The sequence below is a fragment of the Lithobates pipiens genome, unplaced genomic scaffold, assembly GCF_037356315.1.
Source record: "Lithobates pipiens isolate NorthernLeopardFrog02 unplaced genomic scaffold, aLitPip1_a1.2 Scaffold_23, whole genome shotgun sequence".
Lineage (NCBI taxonomy): Eukaryota > Metazoa > Chordata > Amphibia > Anura > Ranidae > Lithobates > Lithobates pipiens.
This window is the reverse complement of record NW_027507785.1, coordinates 305,748,936-305,763,454: the sequence shown is the minus strand read 5'-3', so window position 1 is coordinate 305,763,454 and position 14,519 is coordinate 305,748,936.

Here is a 14,519-nt window from a genome sequence, read left to right as displayed (position 1 = left end):
TTTGTTTAAATAAATAATTGTAATTATTTTAATGCTTAAAGTTTAAAATAAATGTTTATTTTCAAATATATTGTTTTTATTTCAAAAATAAAGTTTACCCACTTGACCAATTTTGTTTACATGTTTAACTCAAAATTTTTATCTAGAAAATTATTTTGAACCCCCAAATATTTTATATATATGTGTGCGTGTGTTTGTATGTATGTATGTATGTATGTATGTATGTATGTGTATGTGTATGTGTATGTGTATATATATATATATATATATATATATATATATATATATATATATATATATATATATATATATATATATATAATATATAATATATACACGCAGGGGTCCCATGGAAATTAGCCCAAATGATGATAGATCAGACACGTGGTCCTTTTTGAAGATTTATTTAGGGGTAACACCAAAGAAAGACACAAGACACAGTCCTTCAATAGAGGGTTAGAGAATAAGGGGGAGTTCAGGCACCTAGCAATTGCGGGTTAGAGGTATTCATCAGATCCAGAGGACAAACAGCTCCACAGACTGGATCCAGCAGTCACCGGATAGGCCCCTCTCACTTGACCTAGCAGCCGATGAGATGCACAACAAAGTCTCTGTCACAAACTTGTTAACTGAACTTAGAGATCTTTGAGACTTTTTAGGAAGAACTACCATACAGTACCAGATTCTCTTAGCCGACCTGGCGATACTGTAAGGATATTGATCCAGGTTGCATCCTCAAACTGAGTTTCCAGGCTCTCCAGGCTCTCCAGAGACTCTCCAGAGACACTGGCCTTGCGCTTGGTTTTCCACAGGAAAAGTCCTCACCTGGATCCTCCAGCCTTTCTTGGCTTCTCCCCACAGGCGAAACAGCACAGGACCACACCTGGATCAGTAAGCCACAAGACATTCCTGTGCCTACACTCTCAGCTGCGAAGCCTCAGGCCAGCAGGCCCCGAGGCGCAAGACCATACGACACAGACCCCAGGCCAGGAGGGCCCTGGGGTTGGAATTACGGACCCTAGAAAAATGGTGTTGGTACCTTTAATACCCTCTCTCAGAATGCACAGCAGGGAAACCACACCCACTGAACCATTTCCGAGCAAGAGGCGGTATTCAATGCATCCAGCCTGCTGCTATTCCACACCCACACCCAGCGACACCTACGGTCAAGTGGGAATCAGTGCAACCCAACTGGACTGGTAGAGAAACCAGAACTTTTAGAGAAATTGGTTTGAGCCAAACTACAGCTTCAGACAATTAAATTTGAAAACCACAATAGCGTCTGCTCATCAGGAGCAGGACGCTACACACATTTAGGAAAACTAGGCAGCCACCGAGGGTACACTGCTGCCTAGGGTGCCCGGCCACTGGTGTTCCTACTCTCTTCTCTCTGCAACAAGCAACTAAATCTCAGCATCAGCAGGCAGCCGCCTCTCCGTTCGCACATAGTGTCAGAGGCGCAAGCGGCAGCGGGGGGGACTGTGTCTGTGTCCCGACTCCCAAATGAATCATTAATGGGCACTGGTAGACTGCATTTGATGGGCGCTGGTGAGGCTGCATTTGATGGGTGCTGGTGAGGCTGTATTTGATGGGCGCTGGTGAGGCTGCATTAGATGGGTGCTGGTGAGGCTGCATTTGATGGGCACTGGTGAGGCTGCATTTGATGGGCGCTGGTGGGCTGCATTTGATGTGATCATTAAAAAGGTGGGGTTTAGATGAGCAAGGCAAAGGGGGTGGAGTCAGTGGTCGAGCCGGAGGGGGGGGGGCAAAATGAGGTTTCACCTAGGCTGTAAAAAATCCTTGCACCAGCCCTGTCTACAGCAACTGTCCATCCGCAGTACAATGCACAAAAAGAAAAGCAAATCATTTGTGTATACATATATACATATAAAAAAAAAACATTATAGCTACCTTTATTCCCCTTTTATATAAGTGATCACAACCTCTGTTTTCAGCTGCATTTTGAGCTCCAGGAGGAGAAACTGCAGCTCACTGGTCTTCCCAGTGAATGGCTGTGTGGTGGGGGGGGGGCAGGTCAGCAGAACTGTGATCATTGGAGGAGAGCAGAATGAAAAGAACTTGCTGCTCCAGGTGAAACAGATGAGCCCGATGGAATCTTCTAACGAGTGCCAGCCCCAGCCCGCCTACCTTATTAGTATCAGAATAAGAAGTAATGGCTGCACATCGAGAAGTTCCAAATGGCGTTTATTAAAAACCACCAAAATCACACCATAAGACAACCACAGACAATCTTGGTAGACGTGTTTTACACAATAAAGTTGTGCTTAATCATTACCCAGTAATTATTAAAGAGGTAGTAAATCCTTTTTTTCCCCTGCAAAGTAAAAGCATAATGTGCTAGAATGCATCGCATACTAGCACATTATGTGACACTTACCTGCAAACCAAGCCCGTGCTGTCCCTGCTGCAGGCAGCATCCATCTTCGCCCCTCTTCCTTCCGGGGCTGCGAACTCCGGCTCTGTGACTGTCCGGAGTCACGTGACATCACGGGAGCCATCGGTCACGGCACTCGCTATTGAACAAATGGCACGAAGAGCACTGATGACATCATTGGCGCAGTGTACGGCAAATATCTCCTAAATGGCGCATGTTTAGGAGATATTTACAGTACCTATAGGTAAGCCTATAATAGGGCTTACCTATAGGCACAACTTACCAATGGAGGTTTACAACCTCTTTAAAGTGGTTGTAAACCCTTACAAACCACTTTGAGCCTTAATCTAGGCTTACCTGTAGGTCCAAGTAATATCTCCTAAACCTATATGGTGATATTTGCCCGAAAACGGGGATGCGCCGTAGACAGCGGTGCGCAGGCGCACTGAGCGCGGCATTTCCAAGAATGGAGCTGCCGCGCGCGTCGACTCCCATGCGCATTTGCGGGAGTGACGTAATCGCGGCTTCGTCGAATGAGAGCGGCGGAGCTGCGAGACACCACCAACAAGATGGATGCGGCGGACTACAGGGGACAGCGGCGACTTCGCTGGCTCCTGTGTCAGGTAAGTGACACATAATGGGCTACTATGCGATGCATAGTAGTCCATTATGCTTTGCCTTTGCAGGGAATGAAAGAGGAAGTAAACTCATCAGGGTTTACTTCCTCTTTAACCACAACTTTATTGTGTGAAATACATCTACCAAGATGGTCTATGGTGTGATTTCGGTGGTTTTTAACCACTTCAATTATCACCCCCTTCCTGCCCAGGCCAATTTTCAGCTTTCGGCACTGTCACAATTTTAATGACAATTGCGCGGTCATGCGACGTTGTACCCAAATTAAATTTTGATCATTTTTTCCCCCACAAATAGAGCTTTCTTTTGGTGGTATTTGATCACCTCCGCGGGTTTTATTTTTTGTGCTATGAACAAACAAATAGCGACAATTTTGAAAAAAAAACACAATATTTATTTATTTATTTTGCTATAATAAATATCCAAATATCGCATTTAAAAAAAAAAAAAATGTGTGTCCTAGGAAGTGATTCTAATGGTGTGGGAAGGAGACTGATTGGTGTTCCTCTGTACAAGGAACATACAATCAGTTACATAGTTAGTAAGGTTGAATAAAGACACCAGCCCATCCTGGCTGAGTGTCTACAATTGTCCTTATCCCTATACACTACACACTCACATCTGTCCCTACCCTCAAGGAGCCCACAATCCAAGGTCCCCATTCATATACTAGGGCCAGTTTTGGACAGAAGCCAATTAACCTACCTGCATGTCTTTGGAGTGTAGGAGGAAACCAGAGTACCTGGAGGAAACCCATGCAGGCACAGGGAGAACATGCAAACTCCAGGCAGGTAGTGTTGTGGTTGGGATTCGAGCCAGCAACCCTTTTTACCGCTAGGCGAGAGTGCTAGCCACTACACCACTGTGCTGCCCTGACAGCATGTGGATCTGTGTTTTTACACAAAGGGATCCACGTCACAGCTCAGTTACCGGGCAATCGCGGGTGCCCGGCAGGCATCATGGCCACTGGGCACGTGCATCGGGTCTCCAGTAATGCGCGAGTGTGCGCGCTCCACAATGCCAGGAAGCAGAGGACGTCATATGACACCCATGGTGATGGTGATGGTGAAGTGGGTTTCCCATTACTGGAGTATTCTGGTATTGCAGCTTTGGTGTTTGGTATCTTCCAGAATGTTGGGGATAGATGAAAACATAAATGACATTTCCCAGGCAGACAGAATCTGAAGGGAATGTGAAGTAGTTAATAATACCAATGTATGCCATTTAGCTGAACTAAACATGGTCTCAAGTTCATCGCATCATCCTCATCCTATTACTGCTTGAAAAGTCATCATGATGAGTTGTTCAGCCCAACGCAGTACATCAGCCGCAGATGAGGCCACATTATCTCACAACCATTGTGAAAAGATAATGAGCCATTCACAACAACCTTATTATTCTATCTACTATATGTGACGGTTATTATCATCCCATTTTCAGGTTATTTTCTGGCTCTGCTCATCATTGTGCTCCTATATTCCTCCATAAATATTTCTGAGAATATGGCCGCCGTAGCTATTTTTTTCTTTTATTAGGAAAATAAATAATCACACATGAAAATTCCCCGAGTTAGAGAATTTGACAGCCAACGCTCGCACTTGTTGAAGTTCGAGACTAATCAGGGCATTCTCCGGTGAATCAACCAGCTGCTCTCTTCAAGCAGATTATATATATATTTTTTTAAATAATATTGGGCTATCGGCTGAGTTTTCTTCAGACTTTCACAAGTCAGCCAGCTCTGTGTATCCTGATGGAGTTTAGGAATAGAACTGTGAAAGAAAAACAGATGGTGCTAAAGGACGGGTAAACCAAAAAAATACAAGTTAACAACATTATCAACATTATTTTTAGGTGTTAAGAACTGGCAGATTAAAGACTAACTAAAAATAATAAAACAGTGTAAAAACGGATTGCCTCGCAGTAGAAAAAAATAAAAAAGCAGCTTAACACCACAGTACCACAGTACTCACCTCCTCTTTAGCAGTGTCCTCTGCAGTCTGTGATCCAATAAGTAGAACTTGATCCAGTAGCACTTATGCTGCGTACACACGACCAGACTTTTTGACAGCAAAGGTCCGATCTTGTGTGGGCTCCATCGGAACTTTGCTTGCCAAAAATCCGGCGGACTTTTGTTTTAAATTTTTCCACGGGAACTCCGCCAGACTGAGAAATCCGCTCGTGTGTATGCTAGTCCGACGGACAAAAACCGACGCTAGGGCAGCTATTGGCTACTGGCTATGAACATCCTTATTCTAGTCCGGTCGTACGTCATCACGTTCGAATCCGTCAGACTTTGGTGTGATTGTGTGTTGCCAAGTCCGTTAATTCAGAAAGTCCGTCGGAACTCCGCCGAAACTCCGTCGGAAAGACCACCGGACCTAGTCCCTCGAAAAGTCCGGTCATGTGTACGCGGCATTAAAGACTCTAATGCCGTGTACACTCGACCGGACTTTCCGGCAGACTAGGTCCGACGGTCTTCTCGACTGACTTCTCAGCGGAGTTCCGACGGGCGTTCCGAACGAATGGACTTGGCCACACACAATCACACCAAAGTCCGACGGATTCGAACGTGATGACGTACGACCGGACTAGAATGAGGAAGTTCATAGTCAGTAGCCAATAGCTGCCCTAGCGTCGGTTTTCATCCGTCGGACTAGCATACAAACTAACTGATTTTTTCACCAGACTCGAATCCGTCTGAAAGATTTGAAACCTGTTCTAAATCTAAAGTTCTTCTAATTTTTCAACAGCAAAGGTCCGATGAAGCCCACACAAGGTCGAATTGTCCGATGGATTAGTTCCGTCAGACTTTTTCTGTCAAAGTCCGGCCGTATGTACACGGCATTACAAAACCAGATGGACTGAAGTGGATAATGACCATCAGCTCTCTACCAGGACCAATGTTGGGCCAATGCAGCCCCCTTATCTTGAAACTGAGGAGACAAAGCCAAAAAGGGCGCAAAGGCGTAGTGAATTACTGTTGGAAGGCAACATGGTTTAATATCATATATTACTGGAGTTTTACTGCCTGGTTGATACAGCCATTTGGCCCATGTTGGAAACTGTCGTCTTGGAATGCCAGTACAGCAAGTTTATCCAGCAGGGTCTTCGGAGAAAGGATTTACAAATGGGAATTTTTTTCCTAACAGGATGTTCTCACATAGGCCTCCTGATGTGATGTATGGGGGTAGAGGAGCATCAGATAAGACCTCCTGGGGAGGTGCAAACTAAAATTATTGATTTCCTGATTTACACCAACATCAAAGGCCAGCTGTTAACCACTCAGTGCCCGTGCTATAGCCGAAAGATGGCTACAGCGCGGCGCTCAATTGCCAGGAGGGTGTCCCTGGACATCCTCCTGTTTACTCGTTCCCCGCGCGCCACCGTGGGCGTGCATTGGGGAAAATCCGTTACATAGTTAGTCACGTTGAAAAAAGACACAAAGTCTATCCAGTTCAACCATAAACAAATAAATAAATAAAATAGAAAATATCGTACAATCCAATATACCCGATTCTATACCCACAGTTAATCCAGAGGAAGGCAAAAAACCCCAGCAGAGCATGCTCCAATTTGCTACAGCAGGGGAAAAAATTCCTTCCTGATCCACCAAGAAGCAATCGGATTTTCCCTTATCAACTTTACCTAGAGGCGATTCAGTTCTCATTGTGCGCTATACAAGTATTTCATTCATTCATTCATTCACCTATACATGTTAGTACCCAGTTATATTATGTACATTTAGGCTTAAAGCAATCTATTGAGCTGGCCAGAACCACCTCGGGCGGGAGTCTATTCCACATTTTCACAGCTCTTACTATGAATGAAGAAACCTTTCCGTATTTGGAGATGAAATCTCTTTTCCTCTAGACATAAAGAGTGCCCCCTTGTCCTCTGTGTTGACCGTAAAGAGAATAACTCTTTACTCTTTAATTTGAACATATTTATCATATCCCCCCCTTAATCTCCTCTTCTCAAGAGAGAATAAATTCAGTTCCTCTAATCTTTCCTCATAGCTGAGCTCCTCCATGCCTCTTATCAGTTTGGTTGCCCTTCTCTGCACTTTCTCCAGTTCCCCGATATCCTTTATGAGAACTGGACCCAAAACTGAACTGCATATTCCAGATGACGTCTTACTAATGATTTGAACAAGGGTAAAATTATTTCTCTCTCTCTGGAGTTCATACCTTTCTTAATACAAGAAAGGATTTTGCTCGCTTTGGAAACCGCAGCTTGGCATTGCATGCTATTATTGAGCTTATGATCTACCAAAACCCCCAGATCCTTCTCCACTACCGATTCCCCTATTTGTACTCCCCCTAGCATGTATGATGCGTGAATATTCTTTGCCCCCAAGTGCATAACCTTACATTTCTCAACATTAAACCTCATCTGCCACATAGTCGCCCAATTAGACAGAGCATTGAGGTTGGCTTATAAATTGGAGACATCCTGTAAGGACGTTATTCCACTGCATAGCTTGGACACAGCCCTTGGCTAATCACAGCGGCCATTTAGCACTGGATCGGCGTGTCCAATGAGAGATGATCTAAAGTGTAAACATATGAGATCATCTCTCATTGCCAGCTCTACCCCCTCACACACATACCGCGTGTGAGGAGAGAGAGGATCCGTGCTGCAGCTTTTGAGTTCCAACAGTAAAAAAACACCAGTAACCACAGTACCTATCAGTGTCATCTGTCATCAGTGCCACCTGTTAGTGCCATCTGTCATCAGTGACATCTGTCAGTGTCATCACCATCTGTCAGTGCCACCTGTCAGTGCCATCTCTCATCAGTGCCATTTGTCAGTGTCACGTGTCATCAGTGCCACGTATCAGTGCCATCTGCCATCAGTGTCACGTGTCATCAGTGCCATCAGCACCGCAGTACCTCGGCAAGAAAGGCACCTCAGTCCCAAAGGGTTAGGTCCCATGCCAGCCTTCCCTATTCCCTTCAGAACCCCTTGCGGCTTCCTCCTAATTCAGGAGAATCTAAAATCCCCCTTTCACTGCCCAGCCAGGAGCCCAGGTGGACACAGAAAATGTTTCCCCGATAATATTTTTTTCCATTAAATTTTTACTGAGGACAAGCTAGCATCAATTGTAGCCCAGTGCAAGCTGTATGCACAACAATTCATAGCAAGTAAGCCAACGTCCTATTATGCCCATCCCAACAAGTGGAGAGCACTAACAGTGGAGGAGTTTAAAAAATTTTTGGGCCTCACATTCTGTATGGGACTAACTAAAAAAAATGAATTACGTTCATATTGGTCAACCTTCCCCATCCACCACATGCCTATCTTTTCCTCAGTAATGCCCAGAACCAGATATCTCATGATTATGAGATTCCTACACAATAATGATAATACCCAGTGCCTTCCCCAAAATGACCAAAATTTTGATAAGCTTTATAAAATTCGGCCACTACTAAATTATTTTTCAGAAATCTTCCCCCAGTTGTTTACCCCAGACCAACACATATGCGTGCATGAATCCCTTATCAAATTTACTGGCAGGCTGGGCTTCAAACAATTTATTCCCACCAAAAGGGCCCACTATGGGGTGAAGCTGTATAAATTGTGCGACCCAGCCACAGGGTATACATATGCCTTCATGGTATACAAAGGGAAGGACACCCAGCTGCATACCCCTAATTACCCAGACTACATGGGATCAAGTGGGAAAGTCGTTTGGGAACTCATAAACCCACTCCTGGAGAAAGGCTACCATTTGTATGTATATAACCTTTATACAAGTTTTCCCCTGTTCCGCAACCTTCACAGAAAGAACACTCCAGCATGTGGCACCGTAAGGACTAACCGGAAAGGCTTTCCTCAAAGCCTCATCAACAAGAAGATAAGAAGAGGGGAGACGGCGAGTTTACGGAATGAGGAAATTCTGGCTGTGAAGTTGAGGGACAGAAGGGATGTCTACATGCTTTCTACGATCCACAAAAATACATTAGTTGAGATCACCAGGAGGAATGGCCCAATCCAAAAGCCAACATGTATCCACGAAAACAATATGTTCATGCGGAGTGTCGACTTCAATGACCAAATGCTCGAATCCTACCTTGCCACAAGAAGAATATACCAGTGGTATAAAAAAGTTTCAATTTATTTGTTTAATTTGGCCATATACAACAGCTATATTATCTATCGCAACTCCACTGAAAGCCCCAAATTCTTCCTTGGCTACCAGAAGGAAATCACCACTGCCCCTATATTCCCGAATGGCCCACCAGAAAACATTTGATCCGATGTGATTAGCAGACCCTCCGAATGCCACTTTTCCGATAAAATCCCTTCCAGACCAACAAGAAAAAAACTTCAGAAAAAATGTCGGGTGTGCACCATAGGAGGAGTTAGAAGAGACACAACTTATCATGGTCCCCAATGTCCTTCCCCACCAGGCCTCTACATAGTTGACTGTTTCCGCTGTTACCATACTTCACTAAATTATTAGTGAAGTATGGTAAACATAACCCTCACTTCCTGCCATTTACCTTCACACCCCTTATGCCTCTACTTGCTCTGTAACTGACCCTTGCTTATTATTCGATCACGCTTCTGCCTACCGATTCTGTTCATACCTCTGCCTGATCTGGAACTGACCCTGGACTGTTTGACCATGCTTTTTACCTGCTTCTTGGACTGATCTTTTACCCTGCCACTGGACTAGTAGGATTCATAACACATATGTGAGGGGCTCCAGAATTGTTTTTCTGGATGAAAAAAAAATATTTTTTGTTTTCTCATTCGTAGATTAGGGTCTGGAGACTCAGAGGCTTCAAAGAGATTTGGGTGGGAGAAGCCTCTACCTCTGTCCCCATTCTGTCCTGATTGAGGCCCTGCTTCTGTCTGCTGGCTGTAGGACCTATGCCATCATGCCTCTGCCTGTCGCATGAACTGACCACACCACATGGACCATGGTCCTGGACCAATATTTTGGCACTGTTCACAATCTCTGCCTGCACTGACCCTGGACTGAATATGGACAGTATCCCTGCCTGCTGCCTGTACTGACTATGGACAGTATTCCTGCCTGTTGCCTGGACAATTGCATTCACTTTTGCTGACCAAGTCCCTGTCTGCTGCCTGGACCAGTGCTATCCTCCTGTGAAGAACTGAGCAACTAAAACCACAGGTAATCTTTTGTTTACCCTTTGCTCAGCAGAATGTATTTTGGGGTGTAATTCTTGGTATGTGCATGCTATGTGTCCCTAGAACACCTGACAGCGTTCCTTGCATGTTGGGCCTCTGTATGTGGCCAGGCTGTGTAAAAGTCTCACACATGTGGTATCGCCATACTCAGGAGGAGTAGCAGAATGTATTTTGAGGTGTCATTTTTGCTATGTACATGCTATATGTTGGAAATATCTTACAAATGGACAACTTTCCCACATTTTCCAAAAACTTCTGGCAAAAAAAATGAACGATTCAAAAGACGCATTATACGTTGTGGTGTTAGCTTTCCAAAATGGGGTCATTTTGTGAGCATTTCCATTGTCCTGGTGTTCCAGGGCCTTCAAAAGTGTAATAGGTGGTTGAGAAATGAGATGTGTAATTTATGCTCCTAGAGCGCCTGAAGGTGCTCTTTCAATATTGGGCCTCTGCACGTGGCCAGGCTGTGTAAAAGTCTCACACATGTGGTATGGCCATAATTTATTTTGGGGTGTCATTTTTGCTATGTACATGCTGCCCTGTTTCCCCGAAAATAAGACCTGATGGCTGCAATATAAGCCCTACCCCCCAAATAAGCCCTACCCTATTTCCCCGAAAATATTTCCTACCCTGAAAATAAGACCTACAGGGACTTTAACTAGGGCTTATTTGGGGGGGTAGGGCTTATATTGCAGCCATCACCGACAATCACGCTAGGTCTTATTTTCGAGGAAACAGGGTATGTGTTCGAAATATCTTAGAAATGGTCAACTTTGTGTAAAAAAAAGAGTTTTCATGTTTTTTGCACATTTTCCAAAAACTTCTGGGAAAAAAAATGAACCATTCAAAAGACTCATTATGCCTCATAGATTATATGTTGGGGTGTTAGTTTTCCAAAATGGGGTCACTTTGTGAGCGTTTCCATTGTCCTGGTTCTCCAGTGCCTTCAAAAGTGTAATAGATAGTCAAAATTTTATCACAGAAACTAAGAAAAATTTCTTTTTTTTCAAAATTTTTGGTGTTTTTTCATTTATAGCACAAAAAAATAAAAAACCCAGAGGTGATCAATACCACCAAAAGAAATCTCTATTTGTATGAAAAAAAGAACAAAAAGTTAATTTGGGTACAGTGTTACATGACTGAGTAATTGTCATTCAAAGTGCGAGAGCACCGAAAGCTGAAAATTGGTCTGGGCAGGAGGGGGATTTAAGTGCCCAGTAGGCAAGTGGTTAATGGAAGATGACCTAGGTCAAAAACAGTGATTAGTAGACTAATGCTGCCCCTAGTGGAGACTACAGCATGCTTCCTGGAAGATGGGCAAGGGAAGAATATACTTCCTGGTAGAGCTGCACAATTAATCGCCAAGAATCATAATCGTGATCTTGACTAAAGTGTTTCACAATTCTTTCTATGCAAAGAATTCTCTCTGCTCTTCTGAAGCCACAGCCTTCAAAAGAAAGGAAGAGAAAAACTGGGCAGTCTGCCAAGAATCAAAACATTCTTTATCAGTTGAACTTAAGTATAAACATTGTAACAGTTTGTCAATGGAATAGACTTTGTGTGCAAGTGAAAAACGTTTAACCACTTAAACATTAAACCTTTTTCTGACATTTGTTGGTTTCAAGTTAAAATATTTTTTTTTTTGTTAGAAAATTATTATATATATTTTTTTAGTAGACACCCTAGAGCAAGGGTCTCCAAACTTTTCAAACAAAGGGCCACTTTATTGTCCTTCAGACTTTAGGAGGGCCGGTTTGTGGCCAGCAGGGGCAGAAAATGTCACGGGCCCAGGATCAGTGAGAATAAATATGGCGCCAAGGTTGGTGGTCAATAGGAGGAGTATCCCCTCTATTAGTATGAGGAATAGTATTCCATCATTGGTATCGGTGGAAGATATAATGCCCCATTGTTGGTGTCAGTGAGAGGAATAGCGCCTCATATTAGAGGAAGGAGTTGTTTCCCAAGGGCCACATAAAGGCTAGCAAAGGGCCACAGTTTGGAGACCCCTGCCCTAGAGAATAAAATGGTGGTTGTTGCAATATATTATGTCACACTGTATTTGTGCAGCGGTCTTTCAAATGCAATTTTTTTTTTTATTACTTTAATTAATTAAAAAATAAAAAAACTAACCAGTAAAGTTAGCCCAATTATTATTTTTTTGTATAATGTGAAAGATTTTACGTCATGAGAATGCTGATCAAAGCAAAAATATTGTGATTCTCATTTTGACCAGAATCGTGCAGCTCTATTCCTGGTAATTAGGAAGGACAGCCTCTTATGGATTTTCATTTGACAGAGGACTAGACCTTCATTTGGAAGCATCAGTGCATATAACTTGCAGTTAATTGCACTAATATAATAATTACAAAAATCCCATAGTCCATAACCCCTAGTTGAATGTGGAACCGAGCAAGAAAAGGTGGCTACATTTCTACATAATATATTGGGAGTATGATAAACTAACATAGTCATCCTTTTAACAGGAAGTTAAATCCCATTAAAAAACTGACTGGCCTCAGGTGATACACAGAGATTAAACAAATCCGCCTACATAAGTTATACCTGTTTATTGTCAGTCTTCTCTTCTCTACATCTCTTCAAAGTCCAGAATTTAGAAAGCTTGTCTAAACTGTCAGAATAAAAGGGGGTGGAGAGCTGACCCTACACTATGCAGGGGAAAGTGATGAGAGGTCTGAGAGCTGATTGGAGGGAAGGGACACCCCCTCACCCCCTTCACACAGCACACAGGAACAGAGCTGAGGTTGTTAATCAGCTGGTGCTCCCTCCCCTGTCACCATTTTTCTCTTGGTGTCAGGAAAATTGTCAGAAGTGACTCATGCGGATAGCAGAAGAATCAAGCAGCAGAGAAAAATGAGACTTAGTGCTCTTAATTGAGAAAGATACACACTGTAGAGGGATATGCTTTGTTCATATTCCGTGCCTGAGGTTTACAACCACTTTAAGAATACCTTCTTGAATAGAATATTTTTTAAACCAGTGTTTAGTGTCACTTACAGGTTTGTTCATACATGTTTAGCACAGTTTTGGTTTGGTAGCTATAACCTGGTATTAGTCTCAAAGTGTTAATGTGTGTATGACATGTTCAAGCATCGATCGGACACTGGCGTGTGTCCTAAGCGCTAGGAACACCATCATATCACAGTTATGACCAATCTTACTGGCTCCCAGGAGTATTAGTAAGTTAAATGACATTTTCAAAAAGAAATAAATAGAAATGAATTATTTTCTAGCAGTTAATGGGCACAGCCTGGCACAGCCTGGCTGCTATAAGATTCATTTATTTATTATTTTGTGTGCAGAATGATTACATTTATAGGCTGTTTTTTTTTATTTATAGGGGCAAAAGGGAAGAAGCCCAAAAGGTCCATCAAAGGTGGTGCCCACCAAGAGATTATCAAGTAACAGATCTCCTATCTTAACCTTTCAATTAATATCAGGGAAACAGCCAAATAAACAGATGAGATATATACACTCACTGGCCACTTTATTAGGTACACCTTGCTAGTACCGGGTTGGACCTCCTTTTGCCTTCAGAACTGCCTTCATTCTTCATGGCAGAGATTCAACAAGGTGTTGGAAACATCCCTCAGAGATTTTGGTCCATATTAAAATAATAACATCACAAAGTTGCTGCAGATTTGTTGGTTGCACATCCATTATGTGAATCTCCCGTTCCATCATATCGCAAAGTTGCTCTATTGGATGAGATCTGGTGAGTGTGGAGGCCATTGGAGTACAGGGACCTCATTGTCCAGTGGTGAGATGATTGGAGCTTTGTGGCTTGGTGCATTATCCTGCTGGAAGGAGCCATCAGAATATGGGGACACTGTAGTCATAAAGGGATGGACATTTTTAGCAACAATACAATTAAAAAATGCTCAACTGGTACTAAGGGACCCAAAGTGAGCCAATAAAATATCCCCCCCACCATTACACCACCACCCGTCTGAACGATTAATACAAGGCAGGATGGATCCATGCTTTCATGTTGTTTATGCCAAATTCTGACCCAACCATCTGAATGTCACAGCTGAAATTGAGACTCATCAGACCAGTGAATGTTTTTTCCAATTTTCTATTGTGCAATTTTGGTAATCCTGTGTGAATTGTAGCCTCAGTTTCCTGTTCTTAGCTGACAGGAGTGACACACGGTGTGGTCTTCTACTGCTGTAACCCATCTGCTTCAAGGTTTGATGTGTTGTGCATTCAGAGATGCTATTCTGCATACCTTGGTTGTTGTAACAAGTGGGTATTTCAGTTACTGTTGCCTTTCTATCATCTGGAACCAGTCTGCCTATTCCCT